Raw genomic sequence first — 13,709 nt, 5'->3', positions numbered from 1 at the left:
CCATTTCAGTATACTGTTTTATTTATACTTTTCAGGATGGTCATTTAGCTCTCCCTCTGCTGCTTTTTGGTATAATGTTACTACTTTTTTTGAAATAGAGAAAGAAAAAGTTCTTAAGCTCTATTAGGAAATATTTGTGTTACTGTTGAAGGAGCCTATACAGGTATTTCACCCTCCCCCCCTTACCACCCCCACGTTGCCTATTGGTAGATACTTGGAAAAAGTTTGTTTTCTGCTGCCTGCTACTATATTTACTTTAGCAGACTAGTGCTAGATATTTTTTTCTCTAATTGTATACTGGTTCACTAAACTTGCTTTAAATTACTTATTTTGTGGTTTTAGTCTCTTTTCATAACTTTCTTGATTAATAACTCCATTGGTTGTGGAAAATGAAATGGGACCCCAAATCTGTTACCCAGAAGCTTCTCACTCTCTTTGTTCTTTTGTAGTTAGGTTAATTGTATGAGTTGCAGTTATCAATACAAATGAATCATTTTTTAACTGTTTTTTAACTTTTAAAGACTCAGCACATCTAAAATTACTAAGTGGACAGTCTTGCTTTCTTACTCATATTGGAAATGAAATATGTCACTGTAGTTTTGAATTGGTGTACTTATAACTTTTAAGATCTGCAAGAAAATATACGTGACTTACTGTAAAATATCTCTAGCCTTTCCTTGTTGCAGATAGCATAGTGCATGTATTTAGAAAAACAAGGAAGAGGTTTTAGATATGACTAAAGGGTAGTTCTAAGTTATACAATGGATACTTGCATTGGACTTTGCTTTAGTACTATTTTTATTATGTGGTTGTAATAAATGATCCCTTTATGGAACATATAAAAATTGATTTCCTAGATACAGTTCATTCCTTTGGCATCTAAGAATATAAGGATATTTTCCTTAAAATTTTATTTTGTGGGGAATATGTCCATCCCATGAACAGGATATGGAGTTTATGTATCTTCCTCCTTTCGTTTTTTTTCCAAAGAAAGGGCATTACTTTCCTTGCCATTTTACTCAAACGTGGCTCTGCTTGCTTTTATGGAAGCAATCATTCCATAAAAGACACATTCTTCGTTTTCATCTATTCCATCATATTTTAATGCTGCCTCTCTATCACTTAAATTCTAAACTCTCACAGAAGTCAGGAGATAACATAGCTTTCATCAGAACCAAATTCAGCATGTGTTCTGATAGTGCTTTGTTTTTCTTTTAGAGAAGGAAATTTTGCACACAATGTAGATATTTTCATAAGTAATATTTCGTTACTGAATTAGTATGAGGGAGTATAGTCTGGTAGTTAAGAGCAGTGTTGCCCTGGTTGAAATCCCAGCTATGTCACTTAATTGCTTTGTATCCCGATGCACATCCCTTTATCTCTCTGGGCTGTAGTTCTCTTATCTGTTCAAAGGGGATTAAATAGTACCCATCTCAAGTGCAGTTAAGACAATTGAGTTGACTTATGAGAAGCACTTTGAATATCATCTGGTATGTAATATACGTTATATACATTTTAGCGATTACTATTAATTAAATATTAGTGTTTTCACAATCTTTTGTTTCCATTTCTTCAGTTTTTTTCTTTATCATGAAATTTTACAAAATAATTTTAAAGAAGCATTATGTACATAGTTAAAAGAAATATTTGTTGATAATTCTTGTGATTAAATTCTACTCTGATTAAAAATAAAATGTATATGTATATATGTTCTTTTCATTTTGAAGGTTATTGCTTTGGGTAATGATATTTCTGGTAGAAATACCAGAGATATAGTAGCTAAATCATTAATTCTCTCTTACGTTTGTTTTGTATTCTGTTTCTACTGTTTCAATTGTAGTTTCCACACTCAGCTCTTGAAGTTCCTCCTGATGGTCTAGCCTTAAACATATTAATACGAATCAGTGACCTTGAGCTAACCCTGCATTTCTGGGCACTGAAGATGCTCTCTGGTGTCTCTTCTTGAGCATTCCAAAATTCTCTATATACAAATTAATATAGTTAGAGGGGATTCGTTTTGTTTGCATATATGCTGGTATTGTGCTAGTTACTGTACGTTTTCCAAAAACTTTGATTTCAAAACTGTAATGTTATTTAAAGTCTCTTAGAGATTAGTAATTATTTACAACCTTTCCTGGTGAATAGCATCTACATCTATTTGTTTTGATCATTCTCAGAATAAAGGCTCAAGGATCAGAGGATTTTTAGTTGTTTTTTTTTTCCCCCAGATTTCAGTTTCCGTGTTATATAATGTTTAATTTAACCTCACCCAAGCTTCATCCTTGGCTTCTTATTTTGTGTCTTTTGGACCAAAATTCAACCTTTTTGCCTATTTTGCAATTTATAATAATGATATCCCATTCTAGGGAATGTTGAATAAATGAATGAATTAAAAGTTGCAAAGGATCAAGGCAGTGCGTAACCACTTGTAGGTTTCATTATATCCTTCAGCTTTTGGTTGAACTTAAACTGTTTTCTAGCAGCTCTCAAAATATGGTTTGGGGTTCCTGAGACCTTTTTGAGGAGGTTCATGAAGTCAAAGACCATACATTGGTAAAAGATCTGTTCAAAGTTGAAGATAGACCGATGCATTTTAATGTTAACAACATATGAAAAATTCACTGATGATGATTTCAAATTCCACGTTACAGCTAACCTTTTAGAAACTACTATTGTCAATGTCGTTATCAAAGAATCATATCTGTGGTTATCTGGAAAGGCTGTTAAAATGCTCTGCCTTTTTCCGACAACATATCTACATGAGGCCAGGTTTTCTTCATATACTTGAGCCAAAAACGTATCACCATACATTGAATATGGAAGTATATCTGAAAGCCAGTTGTCTTCTACTAAGCAAGACAGTAGACTTGCAAAAATGTAAAACGGTGCCCCTCCTCTCACTCAAGTTTTCATTCTGAGAAATGTAATTACTTTTTCATAAAATATGATTATTATGCTAACATATAATGACTTATTTTGAAACGATTTAAAATAAATATTATTTTAAATTTTTCATATGGTAAATATCAGTAGATATAACTCATATAAACCAAAGCTCTTTGGTGTCTTCATACATTGTAAGAGTGGAAAAGCGCCCCAAGACCCGACAGTTGAGAGTTGCTGGTCTTTGCTATTCTGTACTCCCCTTGGAGTTTAAGGAAGAAAGGTGATATACTTTCTATGTGTTAGTTTTACTGAATGTTATGCTGAGGAAGGAGTGCCCTATTGAAATTTAAAAAAAAAAAGTGTTTCTCATCTAGATTAATTTTTAAAGCTGATAAAAAATGAGTAATGGCTGTGAAATGTGTGTTGTTGTGTTTTCAATCTATGGGCATTCTGTGGGAGGAGTGACAAAAGTCATCTATCTGTTAATAATTTCCAATGACTGGATTGTCTGATCGCCACATTGTAAATTATGACAAAAGCTGAATATAAAGCTCTTAGGGTGGACACTGGGCCTAACTATGTTGTGTAGATTGGCGTTGCCCTGTCAGCTTGGACATAAAACTATAACCCCGAGTGAGTCACAACTAGTCTCAGCCTCAGTTTCTTCATTTTAAGGTGAACAGGTTGAACTAGATGCTGAGGTCCATCACTCAAACTGAGTGGCCGTGTAGTTTCCTTGGAGACATGTATGTTAAAAATCAAAAGAGATGTATCCCTTAACATAGTTGCTGAGGTAGTTTCAAATATATTTCATCACAAATCCAGCTCTGTAGTTTCTAGGGTAGTCTGGAGAGAAAAATCACTTACCATTTCAAAGTAAGAGTGAGTCGGAGTGACCTATCATTTTACTTTGAAAAGCAGGATTTTTGAAATCAGATCTTTCCTTTTTACAGAATGTGACACTTAACTGTGAATTTCTTGTTCTTTTAATTTACACCATTCCTTCTGCAAACAGGATTTTTCTGTTGACATAACATTGGATGTTTATGGTGACAGTCTTACTCACTTCGATAGCATCAGCATAGCAAGGTGCTAACACATACAGACTTTTGAATATAAAGTTCACCATTTCAAAGGGCATATTCTGGTAGGTTTCAAGACAAGCCATCGGGTATCTAGCTCATCATATGCTACGTTTTTTTTTTTCTCCCCATAATGGCATGAAACAATTTAGTAAATAATCTACAGGGTTTTGTTTTTTTTTTTACCTGTCCCTACAGTCATTTGAAACTCCCCTTCTCTAATAAACCAAAACTTTCAGAATTCAAGGAGTTTGTTACAAAGTTTGCCCAGTCTCTTAGTAAACTTTCTGAATAAATCATTGAGATGTAAATATATCTGTGTAATACACAGGAGGAAGAAATGATGAGTTTTAGGGTGAGTGGGAGAGATTGATGGATTATTGGTGCTTATTATAAAATAAATCCACTGCAGAATAACTTAGATCATTTTTAAATGAAAACATGGAACTTTCTTTTTTTTTTATTTATCTCATAATATTTTGATTTTGAAGTTGCTAGTGTACCTAGAATTTCTCCAGATTAGTATGCTAAATAATATTTTTAGAAATGATTTAGAAACGAGAGTTTCTGCTCTTCATGATTTATTCACTTTCTTTCATTTATGGTATTTTTGGTAAGAGTGGCGATGATGATTTTACTTAAAAAATACAAATCTTAGGGGTTCTTAATCTACAAATCACCATGGATAGTGTGCTTGTATAAATTTTGCTTTTAATATCACAAGTGTCCTAGGTTTATATGCCAGTATTATCCACCTTTTATCATCTGAAGTATTAGTGAATTTTGAGCTTTTTATTTCATACCTAAAAAAGTTGAGATAAAAGTCATGGTTTCAGTTAAATAAACTCATGTTTTCAACTTAAGGCTGTTTCCATACCAGTGACATGATGAAACGGACCTGGAGATTTATTACTTATAGATTTTGATGCCTTTTGCAATATTGCAATTCTGGGTGTGTCTGAACCTTTCTATCCTTGTAGTGTTTAGAATAATAGCAAATGTTATATTGATCACAGTAACTTAGGAGTAACACTTCACTTTCCCTAATGCTTTGATGTCACACATTTTTTTTCTTTGAAGTAATACTTTTATTCCAAGCTTTCACCTGTTGCTTCAGTTTCATACTACTCATCTAGTGATAAAATTTAGCTCTGCTGCTAAATAATTTGTTGTTTTCTTTTACTTACTAAATTTGCATCAGGAGAAAAATATTGCCTTCTTGATTACATTAATATATAGGTATTACATTGTCTATTTTTGTGGACTGCTTTCCAAAACTTGTTCATGAAAGTTCAGGAATGTAAGAGTGTTAAATGGATAATGTCTTCTTAAATTTTAGAATGTCTAGCTTTAAACTTGTCTAGTGTAGGATTTGTTTTCAGTTTTAAGAGTTTTATTCTGTTCTTCATATAGTAAGGTAATGATGAAGCCAAATTGTAATTACATGTAAGCGTGTGTTAATTGATGTTCTGGAAACTTCTGGATTTATGATAGTTAGTGGTATGGCCAAGGCCAAAATTTCTATGTAGAAAAGAGGAAACATTACTTGTATTTTATGCAAGAAATAGAAAGCTCTAGTTTCAGGAAGGAAAGAGAACAAACGAAAGGTAATTTGAATACTTAAAAAGTTAACGCTCTATCGAGAGAGTGTGAGATAATAACTGGTGATCTGAATTCTTAACGATGGCTGTGACTTAATTTTATAAATGATGACTATTTCATTGGTGTGTAACCTCACCTTATGTCTTAGGAGTTGTTGAGACATAAAAACTGCAACTTAAAACAGAATGAAATAAGGATTGTAATGAGCAATATCAACTTTGGATATTTTGACAGGAAGAGATTATCTGGGGAAGTCTTGAAAAATGGGGACTTGGCAGGGTGGGTCATGGTGGTCAGCGTTGGTATTTACCCTTAGTCTTCAAAACTTTGCAGGGGGTGAGGGTGGGCCCTTCCTGGTGGAGGGTGTTATGTGAGCAAAACCCTGGAGATGGGCAGGAAACACTGAATGTGGTCGAACTGTGTGGCTGGCGGTGATAGAGGGAGTTGTGGGGAAGAAAGCCTGGAACAGGTTAGTTGAAAGCACAAGGGAATGGAACTTGAAAATCACACTAAGAACTTTGTACTTAATTTGGTAGGTAATGAGGAGATATTGAAATTTTGGAGCAGGGAAGTGGCATGAGCTGAAGTGCACTTTGGAAAAACCTTTGGTGGTAGGGTGGATTGGAGCGGAAAGAGCCTTATTAAGGAGTTATGGCAACAATGCAGGAGAATGGGGACTTGATTCTTTGGAGCACGGATGGCAGGGGGTAATGGAAAAAAGGGGACAGATGTAAGATATTACAGAAGGAGCCTTTGTAGGAACTGATTACGGTATAAAAACTTTCTTTTCAAATAATCACAAACTTAGAGAAAATGAAGTCCATTCAAAATAACTATACATAAGGACATTCTCCCACATAACCACAAAACAACCATCACAATCAAGAAATTAACGTTGTTACTGACATCTGCTCCGTAGATGTCACTGTAGTTTTGCCAGTTGTGCTAATAATAATGTCTTTTGTAGCAAAAGGATTCAGTTCAGAATTGCGTCTTGCACGTAGTTGCATCACGTCTGTCTCTTTAGTCTCCTGCAGTCTGGGGCTGTTGCTCAGTTTTTTCTAGATTTCATGACTTTACAATACTTTCGAAGATTGAAGGCCAGTTATTTAGTAGAAAGTCCCTCGATTTGGGTTTGTCGTGTTTCCTCATACTTAGATTCAGGTGATGTGCCTTTGGCAGGAATGTACCAGAAGTGATGCTGCATTCCTCTCGTTGCCTCCTACTAGGTGACAAGTGATTTTTCTTTGTGCCATTACTGGATCATGTGATTCAGGTGCTGTCTGCCAGGCTTCTCTATGGTAAAGTTACTGTTTTCCACTTCGCAATTAGGAGATGTTGGGGAAAGGTACTTTGAAACTGTGTAAACATCCCATTCTTATCAAACTTTGTTAATTCATTTAATTTGTTATGTCTGCTTGTCATTGTTGTTTCTTATTCAATGCAGTGGGTTATAGCTGGTTACTGTCCTCATTTCTGATGTTCAGATTGTTCTGAGTTAGCCAGTGGGACCTCATTTGAGATGGTTTCTGTGTCCTTTTGCCATGCTCCCATCCTTCTCTGAGCACTTTCTTGCTTAAGGCCCACCTGGCCCAGTCCTGGAATCAGCCATTTCTCCAGAGTATCCTCATCTACGATTGGGGTCTAACTCCTCATTCTTGGTCTCAGGGCCACGTTTCCCTAGTGGATATCCTCCTTACTCCACTCGCACTGATTGTCCCTGCAAGACAGACCTCTTCCTTCCTTGGTAGATACCTTACACTAGATTACTCAAACTCACGGATACCTTCTGACTCTGCTCCAACTCTCACCCTCTGCGTCGGGCATCCGAGCCACTTGGGCTTTGTGCCACACTGTGGGCCACCACAGCTGGGTGCGCCTGGCTGTGGATATCTACTTTGCTGTGTCTTGCCTAATGGTTTTAGGGCTCAATTGTTGAGGAAGGAGAGGAGTTGATCTTTGAGTCAAAATGGAAAGTAAAGTATGTGGAAAATCAGTGAAAACTCACCTGTTCTGAGCTTGACTGTCACGGATAACGGTAAGCAGAGAGAGCAATGAGAGGTCAAGAAGAAGGGCTTGAAGAAGAGCGATGGTTTGCCTTGGTTACAGGTGTTTTAAGTTCCAGACCACCTCTGATTGGAAGGGGTCTCCGTGTAGGTGGGAATGTATCGGTCTGCAGACATGGGAGTCCTCTTCATACAATGGAGGGGGTCAGTGGGGGTGCTCTTGCCCAGGCAGAGAATATGTATAGTGACTCCAATAGAGTTTAAAGTGTATTTTGCTAGGAATTTGGAGGCACCCCACTTAGGGGATGAGCAATGCATCCTAATAGAGGCTACAGGAAGTTGTTCAGACAATCAAGGCAGCCTCGAGTCACGGATGCCATAGGCAAGAATCATTTCCAGATTAGAAGGGCTTTCAGGCTCTGTGGGCACAGATACTGAAACTGGGGCCCCGAGAGAGCGTTTGCCTTTTCCAGTATCCTACAAAGCAGTAGGTAACAGCACTGGGGCAGGCCCTTTGTCTATTACACTATCCTTTCCATCTGGTGGGAGACCGTGGCTCAAAACCTGATAGGGTTAGGAAGACTAGGAATGAGACCAAGTTGTTGGTGACAGATATGTGCTTGTGGTTTTCAAGAAGAAATTCTTTTGAGTGGTAGGAATGGGATTGGACTGTGATTAGCTAAAGAGGAAGTTAGCAATGACGAGAGGAGGCCTAGGGGATGTGGGCACAGTGTTTACTCTTGGGAGGCATCTGTTTGGTGGTAAAGAGAAAAGGGCCGAGGGAAGAGATGGTAGCACAAAGAGTAAGGACTCTGTTGGACGGGGAGGGAAGAGGGCAGTGGACCAGTGCTGAGATGGAGTTTGCAAGTGTAAGAGAGAGGGAGGATAATTGATGGGTGCTGTATTCTGGGAAGGGGAGAATAGAAGCTAGATTGCAGTTAGCCTTAGAGTCAGATATTTAATTGCCCGATGGAACCAATATGTGTAAGCAGTGGCTGGTACCTGGTGACCATTATACACATATGGAAACAGGCTCAGAGAGTACATACATGATGTGCCTAAGGCCACATAGCTCAGGTAAATGAAGAAACAGGTACTTGAGATAGAGAAGAAAGCTGAATGTCCTAGAAAAACAGGCAGCCAGATGGATCCTTTAAAAACATAAATCAGATTATGTGGCTGATATAAAGCCCTCTGGCTACAGCATAAAATAATTTAGGATCTGTAAAACACCAAATTATCAGGCCCACCTTATTCAGTATCTTTTTTCCTGCTATCTCGTTCCCCACACTGACCTTTCTGTGGCCCAGAAGAACCGAGTTCCCCTTCATTTTGGGGGCTCTGCCTTCAGGTTTTGTTTTTCTGCCCCTTCTTGTCACTCAGAAGTAGCTCAAATGTCTCTCTCAAAGATGTCTTCTCTGACCATTCTATTTAAAGTGGCACCACCCTCACCATCTAACATATCACCCTCTTTTGTTGTCTTCATAATATATACCTGTCAGAAATCACCTTCATGTAGTTCAGTTCTCCTAATTGTAAACTTCCTGAGAGCAGGGTCCTTATCTGTCCTGTTTACTGGTACATTTTCCATCTCTAAAACAGTGCCAGGTACACTGTTGATGTTCAGTAAATCCTGATGAAATGCATAAACAAATGGGTTAGTAGATAGAGGAACTTAGGGGCGGATATGTACCTGGAGTGAACAGATAAGTGTTGGTGATTGTGTAAGATTAATACAATTATTGTTAAATAACAGTGAGAGTACGGTTGAGTTTAGCAAAAAATTGTTGTGACCTCTATCAGCATATTTTTAGGATTTTCACAAAATAATCAACAGCTACTGTTCTAGGTTTTTTCTAATCTCAACATACAAGAACAATGGTGTATTGCAAGCTAAGTGACCTATTCCTAGTCTTTATTATGAGGTCTTTTTTTCGTTTGTTTTTTAATTTTATTGGGGAATATTGGTGGACAGTGAGTTTCTCCAGGGCTCATCAGCTCCAAGTCGTTGTCCTTTAATCTAGTTGTGGAGGGCGCAGCTCAGCTCCAAGTCCAATCGCCGTTTTCAGTCCTTAGTTGCAGGGGACACAGCCCACCATCCCATGTGGGAATCGAACCAGCAACCCTGTTGTTCAGAGCTCACATTCTAACCAACTGAGCTATCCGGCCGCTCCATTTTATGAGGCGATCATTTGTTAATTTTTAATTTACATACAGTAAAATTCAGTCTTTCAGGTATATAGTTCTATGAGTTTTTCCAAATGCATAGTCATATAATCACCACCCATTCAAAATACAAAAGAGTTCTGTCACCCACCAAAATTACCGTGTGTTGCCTGTTCAGTCAATCCCTCTCCTCACTTCCAAGCCCTAGTGACCATTTATATGTTCCCTGTACCTATAGTTCTATTTTTTCTAGATTGTCATATAAATGGAATCGTACTTTATATAGCCTTTGATTCTGGCTTTTTTCATTTAACCTAATGCAGTTGAGATTTCTCCATGTTGTTGCATGTATCAGTAGAGTTTCTTTTCTGTGCTGCAGTATTCTGTTGTATGCCACCGTTTGTTCATCCAGTCACCTGTTGATAGACATTTGGGTTTCCAGTTTTGGCTATGACAGATCAAGTTGCTGTAAATATTCACATACAAATCTCTGTATGGGCATATGCTTTGTTTTTTCCTTCAGTAAATAACCTACAAGTGGAATGGCTAGATCATATGGTAGGTATAGGTTCAATATTTAAGAAACTATCAAACTGTTTTGCAAAATGGTTGTACCATTTTAAGTTCCCACCAGCAGTGAGAGTTCTAGCTCTATAACTTCCTTGCCAATACTTGAGGGAGTCAGTCTTTTTAATTTCCGACATTATAATAGCTGTACAGAGATAGCTTATTACTGTTTAAATTGGCATTTCTCTAATGCCTACATGATACCATCTTTCATGTGCTCTCTTGCCTTCTTTTCATGCCTGTTAACTCTTTTGCCTATTTTTGTTGGGTTGTTTTCTTCTTTTTTGAGTTCTGTTATCTGTGTATTTTTGTTTGTTTGTTTTTTCTGTTTTGCATTGTTTTCTTTTTTCATTGAAATTCATTGGGGTGACAATGATTAGTAAAATTACATAGGTTTCAGGTGTACAATTCTGTAATGCATCATCTATATATCACAGTGTGTGTTCACCATGCAGAGTCGGTTCTCCTTCCATCACCATATATTTGACCCTGTTTACCCTCTTCCACCATCTTCCTCCTCCCTTACCTTCTGGTGACCACTAAACAAACTATTGTCTGTGTTTATGAGTTTTTGTTTCTCATCATTATGCTAAGCGAAATGTTATCTGTATTTTCATGTGAGCTTTTTGATAGGAGGCCTAGAATTAAGAGAAAATAGCTATGTAATATTCTGTATTGAATGAAGGAAAAATAATAGGCAATTTTCCAGTTATTTAGGACCTACGGTGTTCTTCATGTGAGTGAACAAATCAAATGACTATGAAACAGACCAGATGTCCCCGTTGCATTCCCTGTTGCATTCCCGCGTAGCTGGGGGAGATGACACACACAAGCATACACAGCTTTTTTGGTTGTTCCCTAATTATGTGTTTGGTTATATGATGCAGATAAAAACTGTTTCCAAAGGTTAGAAAAGGAAGAGTTCTGTGCGGGCTAGGATAGTTAAGGAAAGCTTCATAGAGGAGGTGAGATTTCTGTTGATATTTGGAGATTGGTGGTGTTTGGTGAAGTGTACAGAAGTGCAGGAATAGGTAATAGCAATGGTGAGGTATGTGGACAAAGGACAAACGAAGCCTGCTGTGAGGGGTTTAATCTTCGTTTCGGAAAACTAGATTAGATCATGGAAATCTGTGAATGCTAAAAAGAAGTGTTTAACACTTTCAATATAGCAGTATTAAACTTTTTTTTTTTAAACCAAGGAATGACATAAAAGGATAGAAAGGTCAGTTTGGGTGATAGGAAATAGTGACAAACAAACAAAAAAGCAGCTGAGAGGCTATCATTAGTAATTCAGGCTGAGAGGATAAGGCCTGAGTGGTTGGAATATTGGGCGAGGAGTAGATATTAGAGACATTTTTAAGGGAGAAATAATTGAATGCCAGATTATCTGACCCAAAGTCTGGTCCTTTTCCACTGTACCACTAAGCTATGTGTGTTAACGGCCCCACAAAAAGTAGATGCCAAGAAGTTAGAGGGAAGAAAGCTTCAGTTTTATAGTAATAAGGAGAAATTGGAAGCATGGTTATGATTCGAAAAGAAAGACGTGAGATAGTTCTGTTATTTGGATTAAAGTAAAGCCTGATAATTTTGATACCAAAATAGAACTTTTTATTAGACTACGGAAAAAATACCCCCAGGAAATGGAAACAGGAAGAGCCAACTCCTGGTTTGACAAAGTCAGAAAGCAAGCTGGTAAAAGATTATGTAAATGACATATAGTGTCACAGGGAATTTTGATATGTATACAAAAGGAACAGTATCTCAGCACCTTTGGGAGTCCATTTATTGTGTCCTCTTAGTAACTGATGTCTGAATTCACTGTGCTCATTCCAAAAGTAGAACTGTGGTTCTTTTCCTCCATAACATGGTATAGTTTGTTAAAACATGTTTTTTCTGGTAAGTTTGCGAAGAGAGTCCAAGGGCAAAGTTTGGGAGGATCGTGATGTAATGGAAGCAGATATTCTTTAATTTACTCCAATTTGGGTTCTCATTGTAGTTTTGAAATGGAAATTATCTTCAGAGAGACTTTTGTTCTTGGAAATGTGGAGGTATAACTGAAGAATTTATAGTCATAGAATTCAAAGTCTTTTTTTCTCTTCATTTCTCTGTTATTTTCAGACCCCATTGAGGTTAAGTGTACATTGAGGTTTTCCTTTGAAACTTCTGGTAGTATTCTGAGTTTTCTATACGTAGTAGAAATATGATAATTTTGTTGATATGGACCCTGTATTTTGGCCTTGGTTGCTATGAGTCAGGTAAAAACAGCACTTTCCCCCGCTTCCAAGTACTGTTTTTTAAGGAACTGAAGAAATTAACAGTTGCCTCCAGTAGGGGAAGATGGTTATAAACATAACCTTCCATGGTGAAAATCTAAAGCTGTTAGTTCTTACATTTATATAACATCTGAAACATTTAGCTCCATGGGTGATTCTTAGATGTCCCTTAGCAGGTATTTCCCTATTTTTGAACTAATGTTCATTTAAAAAGCCAAAGATTTTTATGAAAGTGTAATTGCGTGAAATGCGCATTTTTGAGGGATGAATTTATTGCCAATACCTGAGAAAGGGAGAAGAATAGAGGTCTGTGAACATGGCTTACTGAGACTCTGTGATCTCAGAATACTGATGAAATTTGCTTTTTTTTGTTAAAAAAAAATTATTGCCAATTCTGCCATTGCAGAAAGAATGAAATCTAGTATTATAAGGGTTTTAAGGAAAGTAGACATACGACAGGTTTTTAAAAAAAATCAGTGTTTTATTTAACGGGGAAAATGACTTCATTTCCATGAATGTGTAAGACTCTATACACAGGTGATCTCCTCCCGACGTGTAACTAATGGTTAGTTACTAACTCTGAGTTAGTCAAGGCTTTTGATCAACGAAGAATAGCAATAGCTTGTCATACTATTCTTAGACAGTGTTGATGTTTCAGTTGCTTGACTTAAAAGGGGATACCCTTGCCTGGTCCTTAGCTCAAGAGAGGAAAGAGACTATTACAAGACAGAAAATATGGAGAGTTTTAAAAGGGGAATGCACTGTTACCTCCAAATAACTAAATGAAATACCAATACTATTGACTCAACTCTCTGGAATCTGTAACAGAAACAACCCGAGAAAGTTGTTGGAGATGGAGGGTGGTTGCACCATGTAATGTACTTAATGCCACTTAACTATACACTTAAAAATGGTTAAAATAGTAAATTCTATGTTATGCATATTTTACCACAGTAAAAAATAGCATTTAATCCTAATAAAAATAGGAGGGCTTTGCTTTGATGAAATTTGCCACACGGTAAAAGATATTGTCTAGGGTGTAAGCCTCTATACAGAGACTAAGGGACCATTTCATACTTAGCTTTGACTCTTCTGTCTAATAAGTACAATGTCATATACGTGGTGTG

General features: G+C 37.0%; 1 protein-coding gene across 5 annotated transcripts in view; it reads left to right on the top strand.

Moving 5' to 3' along the window:
• The window catches only part of NR3C2 (nuclear receptor subfamily 3 group C member 2), a 309,953-nt gene that overhangs the window by 9,819 nt on the left and 286,425 nt on the right, over positions 1-13,709 (top strand). The gene's annotated exons all lie outside the window — the stretch shown is intronic.

This window comes from Rhinolophus hipposideros, assembly GCF_964194185.1.
Source record: "Rhinolophus hipposideros genome assembly, chromosome: 16".
Lineage (NCBI taxonomy): Eukaryota > Metazoa > Chordata > Mammalia > Chiroptera > Rhinolophidae > Rhinolophus > Rhinolophus hipposideros.
Note: the sequence above shows the minus strand (reverse complement) of the source record. Positions and strands in the feature narration are given on the sequence as shown.